Source organism: Nomascus leucogenys, chromosome 1a (assembly GCF_006542625.1).
Source record: "Nomascus leucogenys isolate Asia chromosome 1a, Asia_NLE_v1, whole genome shotgun sequence".
In the NCBI taxonomy this organism is placed as follows: Eukaryota; Metazoa; Chordata; class Mammalia; order Primates; family Hylobatidae; genus Nomascus; species Nomascus leucogenys.
In genome coordinates, this window is record NC_044381.1 from 97785964 (window position 1) to 97810309 (window position 24346).

Below are 24346 nucleotides of genomic sequence, written 5' to 3' on the forward strand. Positions count from 1 at the left end.
GGAGCAAATAACATTTTTACAGGATTGAGGTTCTTGTTCAGTGAAGTTGTAGTCACGGTATCAAATGCTTGGTTGCTTTAATAAAACAACCTAAAGAGAAATAGCAGCTACAGTTGAAAATGTTAAAAGAAATGTGCTTTAAAAGTACTTGATCTACCATCATTTTCCAGAGCAGGAGAACAGAAAGCCCCAAGTAAACTAGGGATCCAATTCAAGAGGCCTCATCTGGGCAGGTCCTCATGCTCTGATTATCCATCTAAGAAATATCTCCTGCCACAATCGATGATCATACCAATTACTTCCTTCTAAGGAGTACAGTAAAAAATAACTTCTAGTTCTCATTTCTCAAGCTGCAAAAACTAGGTGTAGAATATTTACTTGAAACTAAGGCTAGTCTTGATTCTAGGCCAGGATCTGGAAAAATTTTCCTATAAAGGGCTAAATAGTAAATGTTTTGGGCTTTGTAGGTCACATACAGTCTGTTACATATTCCTCGAGGTATTTTTGTGTGTTTTTTGCAATCCTTTAAAAATGTAACAAACATTCCTAGCTCATGGGCCATGCAAAAATGCGTCACTGCTGGATTTGACCCATGAGCTATCTATCATTTGCCGATCTCCGTTCTAAGCATTGTTCTTCCAGTGCTGACCTGCTAATTCCCCTGGAAACTGACCACACACTAGTATAGCCAGCAGGAATCTTTGGTTTGAACAGGCACCCACTCCCAAAATATCTGTTAAGAGATTGAGAGAACCCTTAAAAGAAGGGCTTGGGGCCCAGTTGTGGGGAACGCACTCAGCAGATGGCCTCCAGCTGTCAGCTCCGTCAGAATTAGCCTCAGCTGGAGAGAGATGCTTCTCCAGATTACACCCTTTTCAGCGCAGCTTTCGTCCAGTAATTGAGCACAGCATGAATATAAATATGAGGCCACTGTGTTCCAACATGGACAATTCTGCTTCCTCCCCATTCCTTTCACAGGTCTTGATCCCTAATAAACATCTTGCACCCAAACTCTGTCTCAACATCTGCTTCTGGAGAGTCCAACCTGTGACAAAATTAAACTCTATATATGGCAACTGAATTATTCACTATGCTACACCAAATTAATGAATACCCTTTTCCCAACTGCAAACCAAAAAGGTCACTTTCAGTATCACAACTGTATAGAATTTTTTTGTTACTGTAGTCAACATCTTACATTTTTTAATTTTTTTCATATCTAAACTTTAAAGAATAGTAGAAACTAATTGTGATCTTATTCCTGTGTTTTATGAGATTTCTTACCTCTTTAGAAGTCCTTGTTTGAGTTTCAAGTTTGTGGCAAAGCCCTCAATCAATCTTCAATTCCTCAAAATTATTTTAAAGATTTTTCAGCACAAAAGAGAGGTATTTTAAAGATTTTTCAGTATGCTAGTCTCTCTCCATTAACCTATCAAGTCTGCTCTCTACTCATGGGCCTTTCTCCAAGATAAAGATTTTTAATGATTGTGCTTTCATGCAAGGTCACTAACTCACACTGAGAGACACCATAATAGACAGTGCTATGAAACCTGTCAGTGTTTCTGTTGTAAGGATACATGGAGAATGTTCATCGTTAAATTGAGCAGTGTCATCTTCATGAGGCCATTCAGGGGCAATGTTTCTTATCTCACTATCAGAAATTGTTGTGCTTATCTTAAGCAATTCATTTTCTTTTATCTTACCTGAATCATGTAGAACTCATCACGTAAGAAGGCACTCCAGGGGAGTGGTTAGACCAATCCAGACTGGTTCATAGCCTAGCTCTGCTACTTACTTGCTCTACAACCTTGAATGAATGACTTCAACTTTCCATACCTTACTTTCCTCACCTGTAAAATGGTAATAATAGTACCTTCCTCACAGGGTGATATCAAGAATGTATATAACATGTACATAATACTTAAAAGTCCTAGAACAGAGAACACATTCAATAACTGTTACATTATAATTTCCTTTTTCAAATTGGACTACTTAAGGCCAAATTCATCTTACTCCATGCAGTACTTTCTCTGCTCACTTCCCATGTCTTTTTTGCACTTGGTTTTCACTTTGACTTAAATTTCTAAACCTCCTCTTTTTGAAATGTGTAATATTCATCATCTTTTTCTGATTATAAAATTAATAAATCTGCAAGGTCTAAAATTTATAAAATATGGAATGTATTGCCAATATGTAACATTATTGATATAAATACTATTTATTAAATACTTGGTATATGCTAAACATTTTGCATATATTGGCAGATTTAACCCTCACAGCAACTGTATTGTTATTTTCTTCATTTTATATATGAAGGAATTAAGACCTGGAATAACAACAAAACTTAACCAGAATCTCACAGTTAGAAGTTGGACCCGCATCTACTTTATGATTTCACCACCCTGAGATAACTACTGCAAACATTTCAATAAATTTTCTTCATTTACATGTGTTCTTTGCCTATACATATATATGCAATATACTTATATTTTTTAATTAAGAAATTTTATATAATTTTAAATTTATTTATGGTTTCAGGTCATTAATTAGTATTTAAATAGAGGCTTTAGTAGCTGCATAATACTTTACCTCATGTTTATGTCAAAATGTGTTTGAGCCAGTTGCCTCAGTGATTTTGCCAACTTCGATTTTTTTTTTAATAGAAGAGGTCTCACTCTGTCGCACAGGCTGGGGTACAGTGGTGCAGTCATGGCTCACTGCAGCCTCGAACTCCTGGGCTCAAGTCATCATTCCGCCTCAGCCTCCCAAGTAGCGTCGGACTACAGGCATGCACCAAACCACCGCACATAGCTAATTTTTTTTTTCATTTTTAGTAGAGACAAGGTCTCACTCACTATGTTGCCCAGGCCAATTTTCTTTACAAAACTTTGACAAACATTCTTAAACATGGAGTTTTATTATCACTTCCAATTACGTATCTAGTATCAAAACTAGAAGTATTAAGAGATCTGAACATTTTAAGATTATTCATATTTTCAAAATGTATTCAAGAAACATTGACCAGTTTATTCTCATACCAAAGTCCAAAGGCCTTATGTACCATGTCCAAAGTCAAATTTTGAAATGTGTGTGTATATGTATTTAATCCCATTGAATTTTTATTGGAACTGTATTATAAACATTAGCTCACTCAAGGAAAAGTAAAACCTTTACAACCAAGAATATGCCATGCCCCACCATTTATTCAAGTCTTTTTTTTATAATTCAGGAAAGCTTTATTTTTCTTCATATAGGTTTTATATGTTTTGGGTAAAATGTATTTCTAGATATTTCATAGTCTTTATTGTTACTGTAAAAGTGGTTTTTCTACATTGTATTTTATACTTGATTTTCTATTGAAGGAAAGCTATTTAGTTATGGTTTTATTCCTTTTATTAACATTTAACTTGTAACAAAATCTTATTTCTCGTTTTAGTACTATTCACTGCTTAGATGGTTTTCTTGTATTTGTAGATGCCAATTTGAAGATCAGGAAAGAAGTAAATATTATCTACTTGCAGCTTCCATCCCCTCCCTCTTCCTCTGCCTTTGGACTTGGTGGAACAGTCTCTTGGAGCAGTAGCATTAAGGGGAGAGCAGAGATTGGTGTGGTCAGCCCCAGCAGAGAGTAGTATTTTCTCATTGACATTGTTTAAAAGTCCAAGTTAACAGCAGCAGATATGCTCTCTGTGCCCTGGGAAGACCTCTCCCACCACAGCCCCTGGGTAGCCACAGGTCTGGAAAGGCTCTGAGAGGACTTCGCACAGGAGTACGCTAGTAGGAGATCATACCTGGTTCTACGTGGCCAAGAGTGGACAAGGGCATAAAAAATTCATTAAATTATCCTAATATTTTTCAAATGTAGACTATCTGTAAGGTGTTTTAGTCTTTAAAAATAACTGATTAAATCAAAAAAGACCATAGTTTGCTGCCTTACCAAGGGCGAAGGTGTTTTATTATTTTTAAGACCATAGTAGCATATTGCTCAAATATTATCCCCATATTTTATCTTTATTGACTTAATCTTTGCTTCAGAAGCCATGTGCACTCTAAGTTTGGGATTTTCTATGTGCTCTGGATATGTATGTTTCCTGGAGAACTGCGTATTGTGTTTCTAGTTTCACGGCCTTTGTCTTAGGAAACCTAAAGCACATTGTTACACGCACACAGACACACACCCCTAATCTCAATGCTGAGGTCACTGCTATGAGTTAGGACAGTGTGGCTCTATCTGGTGCTCTGCTACCAGCTTGATATATGATCTTGGAAAATTCACTTATGTCTCAGCCTTGCTTTTCATCCTTAAAGGGGAAAAAGACAGTATTTCTAACATTCCTATGATTCTGTAACAATCAATGCTCCAAACAGCCAACTTTTAGTTTCTCAAAGATGTATTATCCAGCTTATGGTTAGTTTATGCTTTTTCTTACCTTTTTCTGCCTACTATTAACCATGCAATTTGATAAAAGCCACTCACAAAAGGTAAAGCCCTGAAAACCCTAGGTCATGAAATGTAAGAACTTCATATCTGTCTTTTTCTGAGTTTCCCATCAGATACGCTAACTGCATGGAGGCGTCTGGATTCCCTGGTGTGATAAGTAGCAGCACTGCCCCTGCTTTGTTCTCTTCCTTAGCATTGCCACTTACTAAACTATGACAGCAAAAACGTATCCAACTGCTTGGTTTCAGTGCTGGGAAATGTATCTGGCTTAAGTAGGAAATTAAATGAAAATTGCAATAATTATTTTTAAGTTTATAGGCATTTATTATTTAAAGCTTAAGGTAAATCTATAGCAAAACTAAACTACTCTTAGTGACAAAAGGAAAATTACTTAAAATTCCATTTCTTAGACTCCTGCTGTAACATCTGAACATTTACTACATTATTTTCCTGCCTTAGAAAATACAAAGAAAGGCCGGGTGCAGTGGCTCACACCTGTAATCCCAGCACTTTGGGAGGCTGAGGCAGGCAGATCACGAGGTCAGGAGATCGAGACCATCCTGGCTAACACGGTGAAACCCCGTCTCTACTAAAAATACAAAAACTTAGCTGGGCGTGGTGGCAGGCGCCTGTAGTCCCAGCTACTCGCGAGGCTGAGGCAGGAGAATGGTGTGAACCTGAGAGGTGGAGCTTGCAGTGAGCAGAGATCACGCCACTGCACTCCAGCCTGGGCGACAGAGCGGGACTCCCTCTCAAAAAAAAAAAAAAAAAAAAAGAAAGAAAAGAAAAAAATACAAAAAAAAAGCCTCCTCAATGGGTTGTATCACTTACATATCTTCAAGGAATTATAGAAAAGGCATGTGTATTAGTCGGGGTTCTCTAGAGGGACAGAACTAATAGGATATATGTATATATGAAAGGGAGTTTATTAAAGAGAGTTAGCTCACACGATCACAAGGTAAAGTCCCAAGATAGGCCATCTGCAGGTTGAGGAGCAAGGAAGCCGGTGGTGGATCAGTCCAAGTCCCAAAACCTCAAAAGTAGGGAAGCCAACAGTGCAGCTTTCAGTCTGTGGCCAAAGGCCCAAGAGTCCCTGGCAAACCACTGGTCTAAGTCCAAGAGTTCAAAACCTGAAGAACTTGGAGTCTGATGTTCGAGAGCAGGAAGCATCCAGCACAGGAAAAAGATGAAGACCGGAAGACTCAGCAAGTCTGCCCTTCCATCTTTTCCTGCCTACTTTATTGTAGCCACAGTGGCAGCTGACTAGATGGTGCCCACCCAGATTGAGGATAGATCTGCTTCTCTCAGGCCACTGACTCAAATGTTAATCTCCTTTGGCAACACCGTCACAGACATACCCAGGAACAATACTTTGCATCCTTCAATCTGATCAAGTCGACACACAATATTAACCATCACAGCATGTTACCATCCTGGTCAGAAAATGAAGACCTGAATCACCCATGCTGAGATGTGAAAATAGCTTATGGTTATTTTCTTCCACATATCCCTTATGGAGAGATCTTTTGAAATGACAACATGGTTACGCATTATAAGTACTTACTTATCAGCTCTATAAGTTGTCCTATGAGGTAATGAACTATTACTATTTTATTTCATGGTGATTTTACCTAATTAAGTCAACTAACCTCCTGTTCTTTCACGTAACGCCTAAAGCTTTGAAGTTGCATATTATCACACACAGAGAGAGGAGAAAAGAGGAAGCTGCCAATGTGTGTGATCTGCTGAGCCCTGCTGCCTTTCCCCTGCAGAGAGGCAATGCAGGGCAGAGGAGGAAGACCCTAAGCCAGGTATCTTGGGTTGAAACACACTACCCAGGAAACACTGGGCAATTGACATACCCTCTATGCCTCTGATCTATAAAATGAGAATAATACTGACATTGGCCTCACAAGGTGGTAGTAAGGACTTGAGTTGATTGATGGCTCCTCCTGATACATTGGGTGTGCTATATAAGCATTTTCCCATATCTTCCTTATTGGTGCCCTGCTCCAGCACCCTGGGCTTCTTTAATTCCTCAAATGTGAGGAGCACACTCCTGCCTCTAGAACTCTGCACAGTTTATTTCATAATACTTACCACATAAGTAATGATGTGTGCATTTGTGTGACTATTTGCTTAAGATCTGCCTTCTCCATGGGCGTAACTTCCGTGAGATCAGGAACTCTATTTTGTTCCTCACTGAATAACCAGGGCTATGTCAATGCTCACAATGAATGCTCAACAGATGCCTGTTGAACATGGAGTGAATAAATAGAAAACCTAAAAGAATAAAAACATCTAAATAATTTTTAAACCATTATTGAGTTTGTTACGTCTTCATGGTTTCAGTCAGTTCCTTATCTGCAGTATCATATCACAATATCAAATCTCAATTTAGCTTGAAACCTTAGAGGTAGGCTTTTACATATTTTCTTTCAAAGTGCTTCTTGAGAAACCATATTGCAGAAGTTAATCACGTCTTTTAGAGAACTACGTAAATATATTATAGGATCCCTGGGATTATTTCGTTTTTTTCTTCTTTGGAAGAAATACCGTGAACGAAAATCTAATCAAATTGGATCAGTCAATAGTAAACACAGTGTTCCCAGAAGAAAACTTCTTCCCAGATGATGCAGGACTTTGAAACTCAATGTTGTTCCCTTTAGGAAGCAGAGACAAAACTCCAATAAGTTCACTGGAGCCTAATGATACTATTATTTTGGTTTTGGGAATGCAATTTTTAATGAGGATGTACATGCAGAGAAAGAAAATGATGTTTTGTAGGAAGTACATATTTGATTTTTCACATTAGTAGTATATTATTATAATACTATCTTTGTAAAAGAGAATTAGTACCCTCAAAGAGCACTCTGAACCATTCTGGGAGAGGGTTTTATATAAAAATATTATTCAAATAGTCATTTAAAATACACAAAGGGTTTAGTAAACCTCTGACCACTGGGAAAGCAAATATGTTTGTCAAAGGCTCTGTTGAATTAGCAGCCTCAGAATGCATCACTGTGCCTTATATTCAGTTCATTCAAATATACAACCTAGTTACACATTTATATTTTTCATTTATTTTTTACCTTACTATACATTTTCATTAATATTTTTCCCTAACTACCTTGCTACTCAAAGTGTGGCCTGCAGACCAGCAGCACTGGCATCACCTGGGAGCTTGTTAGACATGCGGCCTGTAAGACCACACCTGATGTACTGAATCAGAATCAGCAATTTAACAAGATCCCCAGGTGATTTGTATGCACATTACATTTTGAGAAGCATTGCTGTAAAGTTTTACCCAAAGCAGTGAGAGTTAAATGAGTAATTTCAGTGCAGAGAAGAAATATAGTACTTAGGAAAAAAAAGTGAATTTGTTAAAGTTCAGGAGAACGGTCATGTAGCAGCTGATGGCAATAGAGTCACACAGACTTAGCCTCCAGCTCTGCCTCTCACCACCTGTGTACATCAAACACTTCTTAGTCCCACCACACACCCTCTCAACCTGCCTTTTTACTCCAGCCATTGCGTGGGAACCAACACGGCAAACCTGTAACCTGGTAATACCTCACCTCAGCTGCTCTAGGTAGCTACCACTTTCACCCAGGGTTTCACTGCTGCCCCCATGACAGATGCCTTTGGGAACCTGCTCAGTCATTCTGAGCCATCTACATGCCTTGAAGTCAGAATTCTCCCTCATGGGGCAACCCTTGACCAACCCTGAATGACAGCTGCATTCCATTCTAAGGTGCATTTTATGAGACCTCTCGGAGCGTTCCCAGCTGAATAAGCCCCATTTGCCCATAGCAGTGGCTAGCTGTATATAAGAACTGTGGCTTTCTTCTAACCAGTATAATATGCAAAGACAGTAGAACATCATTCTTGTGATGACATTACATTATATACAGCTCTCTCTTGCTAACAGACTCACTAGTGATTCTCTCTCCTTAGCTGGCTCTGAAGAATTAAATGGTCATGTTGGGAAAGCCACATGGCAAGGAGCTGAGGGTGTCCTCTAGGAACTGAGAGTAGACTCCAGCCAACAGCCAGCAAGAAGCCAGGGCCCTCAATCATGCCACAGGGAGGTGAACTCTATCAACACAGCAAATGAGCTTCAAAGCAGATTTTTCGCCAGTTGAGCCATTGGACAAGGCTACAGCCTGGCAACACCTTGATTGCAACCATGTGAGGCCCTGAGCCAAGGACCCAGTAAGCCATGCCCTGTGTCCTGCCCACTGAAACTGTGAGATAATTAATGTGTGTTGTGTTAAGCTGCTAAGTGCACTGTAACTTCTTATGCAGCAACAGAAAACTAATACACCCTCCATTTTATTCTGCAAGCTCCATGAGGTTAGGGACTGTGTCTGAAATGTCCAGTGCCTAATAAGAGTGACACAATTAAAGGAACTAGAGAAGCAAGAGCAAACCCATTCAAAAGCTAGCAGAAGGGAAGAAATAACTAAGATCAGAGCAGAACTGAAGGAATCGGAGATACAAAAAACCCTTCAAAAAATCAATGAATCCAGGAGCTGGTTTTTTGAAAAGAACAAAATTGATAGACTGCTAGCAAGACTAATAAAGAAGAAAAGAGAGAAGAATCAAACAGATGAAAGAAAAAATGATAAACGGGATATCACCACCAATCCTACAGAAATACAAACTACCATCAGAGAATACTATAAACACCTCTATGCAAATAAACTAGAAAATCTGGAAGAAATGGATAAATTCCTCGACATATACACCCTCCCAAGACTAAGCCAGGAAGAAGTTGAATCTCTGAATAGACCAATAACAGGCTCTGAAATTGAGGCAATAATTAATAGCCTACCAACCAAAAAAAGTCCAGGACCAGACGGATTCACAGCTGAATTCTACCAGAGGTACAAAGGAGGAGCTGGTACCATTCCTTCTGAAACTATTCCAATCAACAGAAAAAGAGGGAATCCTCTCTAACTCATTTTATGAGGCCAGCATCATCCTGATACCAAAACCTGGCAGAGACACAACAAAAAAAGAGAATTTTAGACCAATATCCCTGATGAACATCGATGCAAAAATCCTCAGTAAAATACTGGCAAACTGAATCCAGCAGCACATCAAAAAGCTTATCCACCATGATCAAGTGGGCTTCATCCCTGGGATGCAAGGCTGGTTCAACATACACAAACCAATAAATGTAATTCAGTATATAAACAGAACCAAAGACGAAAACCACATGAATATCTCAATAGATGCAGAAAAGGCCTTTGACAAAATTCAACAACCCTTCATGCTAAAAACTCTCAATAAATTAGGTACTGATGGGACATATCTCAAAATAATAAGAGCTATTTATGACAAACCCACAGCCAGTATTGTACTGAATGGGCAAAAACTGGAAGCATTCCCTTTGAAAACTGGCACAAGACAGGGATGCCCTCTCCCACCACTCCTATTCAACAGTGTTGGAAGTTCGGGCAAGGGCAATCAGGCAGGAGAAAGAAATAAAGGGTATTCAATGAGGAAAAGAGGAAGTCAAATTGTCCCTGCTTGCAGATGACATGATTGTATATCTAAAAACCCCATTGTCTCAGCCCAAAATCTCCTTAAGCTGATAAGCAACTTCAGCAAAGTCTCAGGATACAAAATCAATGTGCAAAAATCACAAGCATTCTTATACACCAATAACAAACAGAGAGCCAAATCATGAGTGAACTCCCATTCACAATTGCTTCAGAGAGAATAAAATACCTAGGAATCCAACTTACAAGGGATTGAAGGACCTCTTCAAGGAGAACTACAAACCACTGCTCAACAAAATAACAGAGGACACAAACAAATGGAAGAACATTCCATGCTCACGGGTACGAAGAATCAATATGGTGAAAATGGCCACACTGCCCAAGGTAATTTATAGATTCAATGCCATCCCCATCAAGCTACCAATGACTTTCTTCACAGAATTGGAAAAAACTACTTTCAAGTTCATATGGAACCAAAAAACAGCCCGCATCGCCAAGTCAATCCTAAGCCAAAAGAACAATGCTGGAGGCATCACGCTACCTGACTTCAAACTATACTACAAGGCTACAGTAACCAAAACAGCATGGTACTGGTACCAAAACAGAGATATAGACCAATGGAACAGAACAGAGCCCTCAGAAATAATGCCACATATCTACAGCTATCTGATCTTTGACAAACCTGACAAAAATAAGAAATGGGGAAACGATTCCCTATTTAATAAATGGTGCTGGGAAAACTGGCTAGCCATATGTAGAAAGCTGAAACTGGATCCCTTCCTTACAGCTTATACTAAAATTAATTCAAGATAGATTAAAGATTTAAATGTTAGACCTAAAACAATAAAAACTGTAGAAGAAAACCTAGGCAATACCATTCAGAACATAGGCATGGGCAAGGACTTCATGTCTAAAACACCAAAAGCAATGGCAACAAAAGCCAAAATTGACAAATGGGATCTCATTAAACTAAAGAGCTTCTGCACAGCAAAAGAAACTACCATCAGAGTGAACAGGCAACCTAGAGAATGGGAGAAAATTTTTGCAATCTACTCATCTGACAAAGGGCCAATATCCAGAATCTACAATGAACTCAAATTTACAAGAAAAAAAACAAACAACCCCATCAAAAAGTGGGCAAAGGACATGAACAGACACTTCTTATGCAGCCAATAGACACATGAAAAAATGATCATCACTGGCCATCAGGGAAATGCAAATCAAAACCACAGTCAGATACCATCTCACACCAGTTAGAATGGTCATCATTAAAACGTCAGGAAACAACAGGTGCTGGAGAGGATGTGGAGAAATAGGAACACTTTTACACTGTTGGTGGGACTGTAAACTAGTTCAACCATTGTGGAAGTCAGTATGGTGATTTCTCAGGGATCTAGAACTAGAAATACCATTTGACCCAGCCATCCCATTACTGGGTATATACCCAAAGGATTATAAATCACGCTGCTGTAAAGATACATGCACACGTATGTTTATTGCGGCACTATTCACAATAGCAAAGACTTGGAATCAACCCAAATGTCCCACAATGATAGACCGGATTAAGAAAATGTGGCGCATATACACCATGGAATACTATGCAGCCATAAAAAATGATGAGTTCATGTCCTTTGTAGGAACATGGATGAAGCTGGAAACCATCATTCTCAGCAAACTATCACAAGGACAAAAAACCAAACACCGCAAGTTCTCACTCATAGGTAGGAATTGAACAATGAGAACACATGGACACAGAAAGAGGAACATCACACACCGGGGCCTGTGGTGCAGTGGGGGAGAGCCGGAAGGGATAGCATTAGGAGATATACCTAATGTTAAATGATGAATTAATGGGTACAGCACACCAACATGGCACATGTATACATGTGTAACAAACCTGCACGTTGTACACATGTACCCTAAAACTTAAAGTATAATAAAGAAAAAAAAAGTGACACATAGCAGTTCTTCAATAAATATGTTATATGTATAAACATATCTCTGAGTTTCCTAAAACAGAATTCACAGTACGCATGTCTAAAAGTATATTCTTCCAGCATTAATATGGTATAAGAAGAGATAGCCATGTATTAAATCTCTATCATCAGGCTACATATTATACAAATTATAACACAAAAACGCAAACAAAACAGGCAATCAAAAAGGAAACAAACCCAGAAATAGTTTTTGCTTGCAATACTCCTAAGTGTCTGACCAAGATTTGCCTCAATATTTTGTCTCGAGGTTTAATGCTCCAGGCTTCAATCACAGAAAGACACAATTAACATTCATTTCCTTCTAGACTGTTTTCCTATGCCTTTAAAAAAACAGTTGAGAACATACTATGCATAAAATTAATACCTGGGTTATTTCTCTTAATATCCTATTATGAGCATATTCCTTGTCATAAATCAGCCATTTTCACAGACACATTTGAAACACTAGGCCTTGCATGATTTTGGTAATATTATCCCAGCATTCTCTGCCTGATATTATCTTATATAAACAGCCAGTCATGCAGAACAGGTGTGACGCAGCTGACTTCTGCTTTGGTGCAGCCAACTAGACCCAAGTTTGCTAATTTTAGTCACGTCCCTCATCAGAACACTGATTCAGTGTTCCAGACGAAACCCTAACACATTGAACATCACACCACTCTAGTTTATAATAAACTTAAATCCTCTTCTGGCCTAAAACTCCTTGCCAAGGCCTGTTATAACTACTGCAACAAATTGATGCTAAGTTGTTTTATATACATATATAAACATTGGTAATTTGGCCACGGACATTCACTTCCTGGATGAATTTTTCATTTTCCCACTTCATTGCCTTAATCTCACTCAGTATGGATTTCCCATCCAGATGCCATATTAAATGTGTGCCAATAACTAGCATGAGTTGGGCTCAAAAACCCCTTGCTTATACTGTTACCTTGTTTACTTAGTACCCTTTTACGAAGCTGGTGACAAAAAAGTGATTAAATATTCTGGGGGGAGGATAAAAGACACAAAGTCAGAGCTATTGGTTACTTTCGAAATATCAGAATCAACAGGTGTTTGGATCAGTAAGTCTAGTTACTTACGTTTCCTTATTGAAGGGACACTCTAACCAGAGAGAATCTACTATTGTTGAAAATCAGCCAAAGGCCGGGCACGGTGCTCACGCTTGTAATCCCAGCACTTTGGGAGGCCGAGGCGGGCGGATGACGAGGTCAGGAGATCGAGACCACGGTGAAACCCCGTCTCTACTAAAAACACAAAAACTTAGCCGGGCGTGGTGGCGGGCGCCTGTAGTCCCAGCTACTCGGAGAGGCTGAGGCAGGAGAATGGCGTGAACCCGGGAGGCGGAGCTTGCAGTGAGCCGAGACTGCACCACTGCACTCTAGCCTGGGCATCAGAGCAAGACTCCGTCTCAAAAAAAAAAAAAAAAAAAAAGAAAATCAGCCAAAAACAAAACAAAACAAAAACCTTCTTCAGGAATAAAAATTTCATGCTTGTTTTGTTATTGGTTCTTTGACCAGGAATGGGTCTTCTCTTAAATATCTGAGGGTTGTTCTCTTTTATTTTTATTAAAGGCCATTTCTCTCATTTGATTTCCCAAAAACATTGAGAATAACAGCTAACATGCAGTCAGCCCTCTATATCTGAGTTCCATATCCATGGATTCAACCAACCATAGATGAAAAACATTCAGGAAAAAAACCACATTTGTATTGAACATGTATAGATGTTTCTTGTCATTAGTCCCTAAACAATACAGTATAACTATTTACATAGCATTCACATTGCATTAGGTATAACTAATCTAGAGATTATTTAAAGTATACACGAAGACGTGTGTAAGTTATATGCAAATACTATGCCATTTTTAATTTTTTTTTTTTAGACATGGTATCTCACTATGTTGCCCAGGCTGGCTTTGAACTCCTGGGTGATCCTCCTACTTCAGCCTCCTGAGTAGCTGGGATTATAGGCACACACCACCAACCTATCTTTATTATGCCATTTCAAATAAGAGGATTTTGGTATCCTGGAGGGGTGGGGGTTGTGGGGGTTTTGGCAGCAATCCGCCATGGATACTGAGGGACGACTGTACTTGAAAATGGTAATCAAGTCATCACTTTCAGGCCTAGTTGAATCCAGCGCTTCATCTACTCCACACCTGCACCCACACAGCTGAATGTGTCTGAAGAAAAACACATAATTGTGCTGATTGATCTCACTTTAAATTCATGACCACCCATTTCCTAACAAAGCTGACCCCTCCATTTGAACACATAAATCTAATTCCATCTCTCCTGCTCAAGGATATAACTCCCACAATTGCCCCTTCCTCCTACATGTTTTATTTTCCCATCTGTACTCAACATGCAGTAGTTCTATCATTTTTTTAAGGCACTCATAATCCCACTTTCCTGTCCTGGTATGACCCCATTTCCACATTTTGAAACAAATAGACTTGCTCTGTCCAATTTCTCTCTTCCTGTTCTCACTTAAACCCAGTCGGAGTATGCTTTTGCCTGATTGCTCCATCAAAACTGCTCCTGCCAAGCTCTCCAATCATCTCCACAGTGGAAATCCAGATTCTTCATCTTACTTGACTTAGCAGCCTTTGACCTGGTTAAACATTATTTCCTTCTTGAAGCACTTTCTTCACTTGACTTCCAGGACACCACATGCTTTCAAATGCTTCCTCTCAGTCTTGGCTTGTTCCTTTACTCCCCAACCTTTTCATGTTGGAATACTCCCAGCCTCCCTTGCCCTGGAACTTCTCTTTCCTATTATCTGTCTATATCTCTAGCTTCAACTATCCATCAATCTATCATGATTCCCATTCAAGTCAGAACAGGCTAAGTCTTCCTGGGTTAACAACAAACACCCACCAGCCCCAGTAGCTTAAGAAAGGTTTCTCACTCATGTTGCCTTTCCGTTGTGCTTGGCCTAGGTGTTGTATCTCATGTTGTCCTTTCTCTGGGACACAGCTCATAGAGCAGCTACCATAAAGAGTACTGCCAGCTGCTGTGACAGAGATAAGAATGTGACATTGTGCATTAATTACTAAAGCTTCCATCCAGAAGTAACACGTATTATTTCCACTTGATTTTAGTTGGACAGAACAAGTCACAGGGCCATCATGAGTAGAAAAATATAATTCTAACATAAAACCATATTAGAAGGTGAAATGGAAATATTTGGTGAACGACACTAGTGATTACCAAAACTCCCAAATGTACACCTCTTGCCTAGGCTTCTCCTAAACTCTTTTTTCATGTACCTAACTCTCTGCTCAGCATCTTCACTTAGATATCTAACTAAAACCTCAAACTGGCGGGGCACTGTGGCTCACGCCTGTAATCCTAACACTTTGGGAGATTGAGGCGGGCAGATCACCTGAGGTCAGGAGTTCAAAACCAGCCTGGCCAACATGGTAAAACCTTGTCTCTACTAAAAAATACAAAAGTTATCTGGGCATGGTGGCATATGCCTGTAGTCCCAGCTATTTTGGAGGCTGATGCAGGAGAATCACTTGAACCCAGGAGGCGGAGGTTGCAGTGAGCCAAGATCGTGCCACTGCACTCCAGCCTGGGCAGCAGAGTGAGACTCCATCTCAAAAAAAGAAAAAAAAAAACAAAACTCAAACTAAGCGTCTTCAAAACTGAGGTCTACTCTTCTCCTTACTCCAAACCAAACCTTCTACAGTTTTTTAATCTCAGTTCATGGCAACTCCATGAACTCCATATATAAGCCTCATAAGGGTTTATTGTTGTATCTTCAATGCCAAACAAAATGTGTGGCAAAAAGTAGGTTGAACAAATGAATTGATGAATAATTATTGTGTTTTTGTCTCAGTTCATGCTCTGATTTCTTCACATCTTTAAAAAATGGTAAAGCAGATACCTTCCTTAAAAAGATTCTGACTAATTGAATATAATGATCAACACTGTAGCTCGAGCATACAGGGCCTGTTACTATACCAAATACTGTGTTGAGTTCCTTGCATTCTCTGCCTCCCCCACCTAACAATTAGCCTACAAGTGCTGTACTAGTAGCTCTCTGACACTGTCAGCCTCCTGAGTCCGAGCCTTCACTACCTACATCCCCTCCCTCTTCATATGGCCATTCTCTCTCCATATGAGTATACAAACCTTTTGGGAATCCATTGCATATGTCACATTTTTTAAACAGGTTATCCTGTGATCCCCGTTAGACATTTCTAAGACCATCTACTACAAGGTTGATTTTTCTTTTAGAACTTATTATATTTACTTTTGGACTCAACACATTTTTTCTCATTAAGCTTCTCAAGTCATCTGTCCTTACTCATCAGACAAATGCCATTCCAGGTGAGGAATTTTGTGTCCTAAAAGCCTGAGTTTTTAAAGAGCTATTTGCAAATTATTGTTATTTTCTGGATCTGACTGACATACCAGGTGAGAGAGTTGTCAGCTGTTAGCTGACAGTTGCAAATCCAGGGGCCTTAAGTCAAGACTCCAGATAAGAAACACAGCAGCCCAAACTAAAGGTACTATTTCCAAATACATGTCCAGGCATTTGCTTCTCTTTTTTTAAAAGAAGATCAGATTATATATAAATTATATTATTGCATAGTTTCTCTTTCATAAGGTCTGTTATGGTGATAAAAATCAATAAATATATGTGAAGTACTTAGAACAGTACAATGCAATTTAAGTACGTGTTGCTATTTTCTCTTCCTTAAGGTGACTAATTATTTAATAGTCTAAGTAGGTACTATATTAGGGTTCTCTAGAGGGACAAAACTAATGGAATAGACATCTATATAAAGGGGAGTTTATTAAATATTAACTCACATGATCACAAGGTCCCACAATAGGCCGTCTGCAGGCTGAGGAGCAAAAAGAGCCAGTCCAAGTTCCCAAACTGAAGAACTTGGAGTCTGACGTTTGAGGACAGGAAGCACCCAGCGTGGGAGAACGATGTAGGCTGGGAGGCTAGGCCAGTCTCTCTTTTCACATTTTTCTGCCTGCTTATATTCTAGCTGTGCTGGCAGTTAATTAGATTGTGCCCACCCAGATTAAGGGTGGGTCTGCCTTTCTCAGCCCACTGACTCAAATGTTAATCTCCTTTGGCAACACCCTCACAGACACACCCAGGATCAATAATTTAATTCTTGATTGAATCCTTCAATTCAATCAAGTCGACACTCAGTATTAACCATCACAGGTATACCCTCTTAAATTATAATCCAAAATACAATCTTCATGTGCTGTTGTTATTAATATTTTAAATCTTTGGTAGATTAAAATAATAAGACTTAAGTAGTTTAAATTCACAGTGTAATTGTAACTATACATATGTTTGGAAACCTGGATATATCAATGCAGCATGTGAGACAGGAAAATAATTAGGTTCCAAAGACCGTACAGATCTAATAATTCTGTCCTGTTGGAGCACATAACAGGAGAAAAACACAGGAGAGGTAACACTGAGACCTAATGAAAACAACCAAAAGGAACTGCCCAGCAGAGAGGAAGACACTCAGACGCAGCAGTTTTGGCCGCGTAACTGATTGACTAAGCAACCTGAAGCCTGTCGTGAATCGGTGTTTTATTCAAATGTGAATAAAGATGAATGCCCCAAATTTCAGTTACCACGGTGTGAAAACATTCATTTTTCACGGTCAGTCAGTCAAAAAATATAAATTCTCTGTTAGCTATGTCTCCAGACACACTCTCAGCCATGGCTGGAGTAAGCTTTGATCCATCTAGGCTGGGAGTATAACCTACTCATTTCCTCACACTGTACCACGGCTATCCCAATACAGGCCTCCAGGAGGCAGTGTCTCTTCATTTTAACTGAGTGCATGAATTCTGCCAGTTCTTCAATATACTTAACTTCTGTCGTCATTCTCCTAGGAAACCTTCCTAGTCAAAGAAAAAGTATTCTGTAATGGTAGCCCTCCCACCGGCCCACCCATCATGGAATAATGCATCATGACTTTGCTAGGCTGGGCGAGTTCGTTCAAAGGTCACACACAGGCCTTTGGTTTCGGGAAAGGTAGAGAGAAAGGGACCACAATTTTCAGAGTAAAAGGACAGGAATGATTTTATGTTTGCAGCATTTGAGGGAAGACGTGATTTTTAAAACAGAGCTTAAAAACCTAAACAAACAAAAAATTTTGACCCTCATATGTGTATAGGTTGTCCTAGGGAATGCCTTTATTGCTTTACATAGGACAACCAAAGTTTCTGTTGAGACCTCAGGTTGACCCTTTGTCACTTTTCCCACTGAAAGTTGCTTTTGATGTTCATTTGCACTGATTTTTACCTTCAACCAAGCCCTTAGATGTGATGTTAGCCATTGCCACTATCAAATACCCTAGAAGAATGGATATAACCCTTTTTTGATGAGTGTCTTTGAAGTTCCAATGAGATATATGTATATTGCTGAACCTACACACATGTATGTATCCTTATGCTTTGCTAACAATTTCAAAGATCTCCTACACTTTGTTCAGTAAAGTCTTCTGGGTGAAGAAGAGAGAGCCCCTTACAGCTCTCTCACTGCTATCCTAGGTCAATTAGATTACTCTGGTAATCAAGTGGTTTTTTGTGAACCAGTAACTGTACTCAAAGTCAAATATCAACAATTCAGGAAAACTGTCTTTGACTTCTTTATTTGGAAATATTCTATGAAGAGAGAATTTTTAATCACCACATAGGACTGATGTTTTATTTGTAATTTGATCACCAGGTAACTGCTTCTTTCATGCATTTCATTTATTATTACTATCATTACCTCACTTTACATAATATTTAACAATTACTGTAATCAGAACACTATTCACACTTTAACCGAGTGTCTTTTATGACACTCCTGAGAAAGTGATATTTCTTCTGGATAACCAAGCCAGAAAAGAATAGTTCAATAGCTTTATTTATGATAGTGAAAGTTGATATCAATGCTAAATTGATGACTCTCTATCCTAGGATCATCAAACCACACCTTTCTCCTTTATAAAAGTTAGCAATACTTCCACATTTGCTAATTTCATAAATGATTTAGTAATATCAACTAGTACAAAGTATTTGCAAAGCATCTGAAAAAAATCATTTTCAGACAAAATCCTCATCAAGCTTAAAATTTCATGTCCTAAATTTAGATTATATTCACACAAACTACCTCCATTTTATCATAGTCTATTGATGTCACCACCATTGTCATTGTTGCAATTGTCATTCAGTGGTTCAAGCTTTAAGATCAGAGTGGCCCCTAGCGGTGCATTCTTTTTCTTCCCCCCCCCCCATTTTGTTCCGTTTCAAATTATCAACAGGTACACTTTGAATACACATTGAGTACTCATTATAACAACAACTATTAATGAAATGCTTACTACCACCACACTTCCCTAAACTTATAGAAACAAATTATTTTGGAATTTGAAATCTCATATTTTGGAAATATGTGACACCAAAATGTTGACAGAACGGAAGCTCATTGGTAATATTTACTGACGATGAAAGTTCTAAAATGGAATATAAAAATGAGACGTTTCTTTAAAAATCAAGAAATATAAAAGGCATGCTAATAATATGATAACGGCCATCCCAAGACAATAACTCAAGAATTAACTGTCTGCAAATAATCATCTGTGTAAGCAGTACCTTGACTTTAAAGTCCTTAAAAATGCAAGCATGAAGACAAGGGAGGTAATCATACTAATTAACTCACTGTGCCTGGTAACAAATTAATTTTGGGTAAAGGAACAGGCAACTAGAGAAAAAGGCCAAAATCTCAATTAGTTAATATGAATAGAACACAGATACTCTCAGAACTTATTTGGCCTTTAGAATAAGAGTAGAACCGGGAGGGTGGGAGCAGTGATCACTCCATGCTCACAGCCTGGAATTGTTATTTATGGCACCGTTTTTCAGTTCTACATTCCAACGGGAGAATTTACCACGTTTGGGCAGCAGAACATGACAGGTTGACGTAGACTATCCATAACAGGCTCCACCCTCAGAGAACTAATCTAACCTGAAACTTTAGCAAGCTCTTCTTATGACTAGGAATAATAGCTTAGCTTCTGTTTAAAATGTGTTCCTGACAGGCAAACTTTGTAACCTAGGTCCTGTTCAGTGCCGTCAGCATTCATTTTTAGTCATCAAGTTCTAAGTAAGAGTCCTTTGCATACCTGCTACCATTTTACAAAGACCATACCACCATTCTAAGAAATGCTGATATTTTGAATGTTTAGAAAGTAAAAATATAAAGGGTCACTCCTTACTCCTAGAGGATCTAGTTCTTGTATCTGCCCATTCCTGTCTCCTCAGCTTCTTCTTCCACAGGTTGGAGCCTCCATGTCTTCAAAGGTACTCAGGTGTTACCGGCTGAAAAGCTGTGTTTCACTGATGCTACCACATCTCTCTCCAGCCACCATCCTCAAGGTAGCCTTCCTTTCACAAAGTTCTTTAAAAGGATATTCTAAATACAGTATATTCATGCTCTCTCACACACACACCCCTTAAAATTCCTGTCACAACCAGCCCCTCCCACCCACATTCATAAATATAAATAAATAAAATAAAATAAAAATCAGGCTTCCCAAACTACTTTTCTTCTGAAATCTGTCAAGGCTGACCGATGACCTCACCAAATCCAGTAGCTTTTTCTTAACCCTTAGTTTCCAAGGCCTGTCTGTTCTAGTCCACATTATTGACTACCATCATCTCAAAATCCTTTCTCCTCTTGGATTCCATGACACCACATTTCTCTGATTTTCTTCTCCCTTTACAACTCCAGGACATATATCATATATTCTCTGTCTGAGTACTATATACTCCTACTACGTGAATGAGTACAGTATTGACCACAATTATGTACATTTTTTCTTTAAAGAAGATAATACGAGGACAATGGAATGACAAGCGAGAGGGACAACAACGTACTTTTTGGCCAATTACACCTTTGTGTGATGTCTGCAAACCACACCCCATTCTGAGTGGCTACACGTGTGGTTTAAAGGAGAACTTGGAGACTCACAGGACACAGGAGACATCTGGCCTTCTGAGACCAATTGTGTGCATTCTAAATACCTCCTGAGCCCCCAGCAGGCCTACTAACAGATATGACCTTGGGTAGACTACATTGATTCATAGCCTTTTCCAATAACTTATTTGTTTTTAACATTGTCATTTACTGTGTCTAAGATTTCTATTCAACAGACTCTTTAAAAAAAGTTTTAAACTGTGAAACCATGAGAATATGCTCTGACCGTTTTTGAAATTATCAGGTGTCAGTTTGGCCAAAATCACATACTCTGAGTATATTCTTAATATTAAAACTACAAATGTTTTGTCCTTTATTTAGATATTCAAGTAAGCAGAGGAAGGCATGTTCTCTAAAGGCAATTAGAGGAAGCTTGTTGAAAAGATCATTTTGGTTGTTTTCATTCTGTTCATTTCATTCTCTAACTAACTTCATCCTGTTAGATATCTCAAAACTCAAACTAAGAAGAACTTTAAAGCAAATGAGGGAGTTGATTGTGAAAACATGATGCTCTGCATAGCACACTGATGGCCTCTGTTCAGAATTGTTTTGTTTCTGTTTTGTCTTTTAATAATGAAGGTCAATTAAGCCATAAAATGATAATCCAAAAGAATCCCCTATGGAAGATTCAAGGAAGGCCCAGAAGAGAAATACTAAAATTGAAAGGGAGGAGCAGCTCTACTGGCCATCTAGAGTAAGTGGGAGAGACAGGCAGTAAATATCCTAAATCCACCTATTAGCCTGCATCCTTCTACCTTTCTGGTCCTCTCTTAAGATGATTAATTGATACCATTAACTTCTTAGGGTTTTTTTCCTTTTTATGTACGTATGTATGTATGTATGTATTTATTTTAGAGATGGGTCTTCCTATGTTGCCCAGGTTGGAGGGCAGCGACTATACACAGATGCAGTCATAACACTCTAGTCTCCAACTCCTGGGCTCAAGTGATCCTCCTGCCTCAGCCTCCCAAGTAGCTAGGACTATGGTGCATACCACTGTGCCCAGCTAACATCCTGTATTTTGGTATATGAGCTTATTTATTTCCACTGTAATAATCTGTATTGTCCTTTGACTTAGAAATTCTGCAGTCTCATTTGGAGAATGGGATATGAGTAGATAATAAAATTTGGAATTCTTCCTCTTCCACAAATGTATTATGTAATTATAATAATTTCTATCATTTCTGAATGCTTACTCCGTATCAGACACTGTGTGAAGCACTTTGTAGACATGATTTCATGTGATCACAACTATTCTACATGGTAGTATTGCCCTCAGTTGATTGACAAGAACCTGTGACTCAAAGAAGTAAAAAAAACTTGCCTATTCTCTAGTAGGCAGATTCAGTCAATCAATCAATCAACACAAACTCGCCTAGCAAGTAGCTGAGCCAAGATTCCCAATCTGCATTTTTTTTTTTTTTACTCTGAAAGAACATGCTTTTCCCAGCCAAATTAATATTGCTGTTCACCATATTTCTGATGTATGATCACTGGACATTGGAGTAGACACACATTTTTAGCACCCTAATCCAGATAAGGAACTTCAAATGCTCACCAGCCCAGGCTGTGTATCCCAGCATGTTAGGAACCAGGAGGGAAGTTAGTACCGCTAAAAGAAATAACTGGACCAAGAAGCAGCTTCTCCACCCCTTCTGGAATCTCTGCCTGCTTCAGCCCACCTGTCCCCACTCCTGCCTCCACCACGTCCATCAGGGTGACCCAGAAGTCCTACAAGGTGTCAGCTTTCTCCCGGGGGCCTTCAGCAGCCACTTCTATACGAGTGGGCCCAGTGCCCTCATCAGCTCCTCGAGCTTCTCCTAAGTGGGCAGCAGCAGCTTCCAGGGTGGCCTGGGTGGAGGCTATGGTGGGGCCAGCAGCATAGGAAGCATCACCGCCTTCACAGTCAACCAGAGCCTGCTGAGCCCCCTTAACCTGGAAGTGGATCCCAACATCCAGGCCATGTGCACCCAGGCGAAGGAGCGGAACAAGATACTCAACAACAAGTTTGCCTCCTTCATCGACAAGGTACGGCTCCTGGAGCAGCAGAACAAGATGCTGGAGACCAACGGGAGCCTCCTGCAGCAGCAGAAGACGGCTCGGAGCAACATGGACCACATGTTCCAGAGCTATATCAAAAACCTTAGGCAGCAGCTGGAGACTCTGGGCCAGGAGAAGCTGAAGTTGGAGGAGGAGCTTGGCAACATGCAGGGGCTAGCAGAAGACTTCAAGAGCAAGTACGAGGATGAGATCAATAAGCGTACAGAGATGGAGAATGAATTTGTCCTTATAAGGATGTGGATGAAGCTTACCTGAACAAGTTAGAGCTGGAGTCTTGCCTAGAAGGGCTGACTGACGAGATCAACTTCCTCAGGCAGCTGTGTGAAGAAGAGATCCGGGAGCTGCAGTCCCAGATCGGGGACACGTCTGTGGTGCTGTCCATGGACAACAGCTGTTCCCCAGACATGCACAGCATCATCACTGAGGTCAAGGCTTAGTACAAGGAGATAGCCAAGCGCAGCAGGGCTGAGGCTGAGGGCACGTACCAGATCAAGTATGAGAAGCTGCAGACGCTGGCTGGGAAGCACGGGGATGAACTACGGCGCACAAAGGCAGATCTCTGAGATGAACCGGAACATCAGCCGGCTCTAGGCTGAGACTGAGGGCCTCAAAGGCCAGAGGGCTTCCCTGGAGGCCACCATCACAGTTGCCCAGCAGCTGGGGAGCTGGCCGATAAAGATGCCAACACCAAGCTGGAGGGTACCCTGCAGCAAACCAAGCAGGACTTGGAGCATCAGCTGCGTGAGTACCACGAGCTGAGGAACATCAAGCTGGCCCTGGACATCGAGATTGCCACCTACAGAAACCTGCTGGAGGGCGAGGAGAACCGGCTGGAGTCTGGGATGCAAAACATGAGTATCCATACGAAGACCACCAGCGGCTATACAGGTGGCCTGAGTTCGGCCTATGGGAACCTCGCAACTCCTGGCCTCAGCTATGGCCTGGGCTCCAGCCTTGGCTCTGTCACGGGCTCTAGCTCCTTCAGCTGCACCAGCTCCACCAGGGTCGTGGTTGTGAAGAAGATCAAGACCCGCGATGGGAAGCTGGTGTCCGAGTTGTCTGACCTCCTGCCCAAGTGAACAGCTGCAGCAGCCCCTCCCGGTATACCCTTCCTGCGGCTGCCCCAGAGCCTAGGAGGGAGGCCGCTGTGCAGGGGAGCACAGGGAACAGGAGACCCACCTGATGCTCGGCCCTAGCCCTCAGCCCACTCACGGGGGAGTTTACTGCCTGGGGACGCCCTTGCCCATCCCTCCAGCTACAAAACAATTCAATTGCTCTGTGTGTGTGTGTGTGTGTGTGTGTGTGTG

General features: G+C 40.2%; 1 pseudogene; it reads left to right on the forward strand.

The window, feature by feature from the left end:
• LOC100580041 overlaps positions 1 to 24118 on the forward strand; it is a 115948-nt pseudogene extending 91830 nt beyond the window's left edge.
• The last annotated feature ends 228 nt before the right edge of the window (positions 24119 to 24346 follow it).